The sequence below is a fragment of the Pygocentrus nattereri genome, chromosome 7 (assembly GCF_015220715.1).
Source record: "Pygocentrus nattereri isolate fPygNat1 chromosome 7, fPygNat1.pri, whole genome shotgun sequence".
Classification (NCBI taxonomy): Eukaryota; Metazoa; Chordata; class Actinopteri; order Characiformes; family Serrasalmidae; genus Pygocentrus; species Pygocentrus nattereri.
In genome coordinates this window covers 42,281,730-42,283,771 of record NC_051217.1, presented here as the reverse complement: position 1 = coordinate 42,283,771, position 2,042 = coordinate 42,281,730, and positions in this window count along the sequence as shown.

The window sequence follows — 2,042 nt, the reverse complement described above, 5'->3', positions numbered from 1 at the left end:
AAAAGAGCATGATTGTTAAATATTATCAATACGCAATTTGTTTCTGCTCTGTACTCCGAGGATGTTCCTAAAGTATGTGACTAAAAGCAGATTTTCCCAGTTCAGTAAAAACTCTTGGTACCTGGCAGCTGATCCAGTTACTAGAGCGAGTCTGATAATTACTGTTATTTGTATTCATCAATGAAGTGATGTATTCTGGCAAATGACCTGAGAGTGTCTTATAAATAAAAATCAACCAGTGTGTTTCCCTTCGTACCGTTAAAGAGGGCCACCCAACTTTATACAGCTCACAGTGGTGAGTTCTGTACGGATCTCCAGTGATGAACCTCAGGGCAGAGTGATACACTGGGTCCAGTAATTTGAGAGAGCTGGAGGGAGCATATTTATAGATAACATCACCATAGTCCAGCACTGATAGTAAACATAATAATCATTGGGACACTGCAAAATGTGAAAAAAAAACAACCATGAGTGCAACCATGTGCAAATGATTTTAACTGTATATTTAACTGAAAAAAGTATAAAAACAACATATCAAATTTTAAAATTGAGAAAAAATTTAAAACACCTTCATATTTTGAATTTATATGACAGCAACATGTTTAAAAAATTTGGGTGAAGGGGCAAGTTATGCAAATGCAAGTGCAAGAATTCAAAAATAAAGTTTTTCAATGTAAACCAGTAAACAACTTGGAGATTTCATTATCTAAAATACCTGCTCTCATTAAAAGTATTAGTAGAGTATCTAGAGAATCTGGAAAAAAAAACTGGCACTCCTGCGCCTCCAGACCTGCTGCCAGTCACCGTGCCTCCGAGGACATTCTGTGTCTGTCGCTCCCTGTGGGCCTCCTGTTGCATCTGTGTCTGCTCCTTTGTTTTTGCCCTCCTCTGTTCGTGATGTTGTTTTGTACCCTACTGTTGTGCCTGTGCCTGTGCCCATTCCTGTTGTGGTTCCTGTTCCTGTCTCTCCTTCTGTTTCTGTCCCGGGGTCTGTTTGTGTGTCGGTTCCTGTTCCCTTGTTTTTTGCATGGTCTGTCTTACGTTGTTCATCACGTTACAATATTCATCACAACGTTACACACATCCTCCTTCTTATCAGAATTGTCTGAACTATTGTCCATCTGGGTAAATAACCATAATAGGAATTTTCTGACTGATTATTAAATTTTTTATGTCAGTAAAGCCACAGATAAAAAAGCTACTGAATTCAACTTTTAAACACGTTTAATTTAGTCAGCATATATCTAGTATGACAAATACTCATGTAACAAGCTTTATTTAGTATTTAGTGCCATCTCAGATTAGTACTGTGTGTTTTTCAGTATGTCTACTTCTGTTGATATGAAAGATGGAGAAAATACTTTGAAGTATTTTAACACATTAATGGTGGCTGCTTTTAGTAACAGTATTATCATTACATCCTCCTCTACACGTGCACGTGTCCATGTGCATGATATAGTCAGGAATTTCATAATTGAACCAAGATCTACTTCAGATAGTGTTGCACCTGAAAAAAAACATGGAAGCACCTGTCCTGCCCAGGAGACAAGAAAAAGGACTCTCAGTAACTAGTCCCTAAACCCTGGAATTAGCCCCAGCCTATTACTTCACAAATTAGCAGCTAAGATAAGATAAAATATAGATCTCAGGACCTAAACATTGTCCACATCTTAAAAGTGGTAGTCAAGTTAACGGAGAATGGCCCAACATTTACTGCGACTACACATCATTACTTGCAGAGAATCAAAATTAGCTGACCTCCACCCAGAGACTGCAACAACTTGGTGGTGCATGGCCTGGTCCTGGGCCCTCTTTCTGAACAGAACCAGTGTTTGATCAATCTAACATAAGCACCTCAGATTAGCATGACATTCTCTGTGGTGTACCACAAGGCTCTGTACTTGGTCCACCTCTATTTTCTTTGTATTTGCTGCCACTGGGTCAGATTATTAATAAGCATGGCATCACTTTTCATAGTTATGCAGATGATACACAACTGTATATCTGTAGCTCCAGGAAATGAGAAAAAAAATATATAAAAA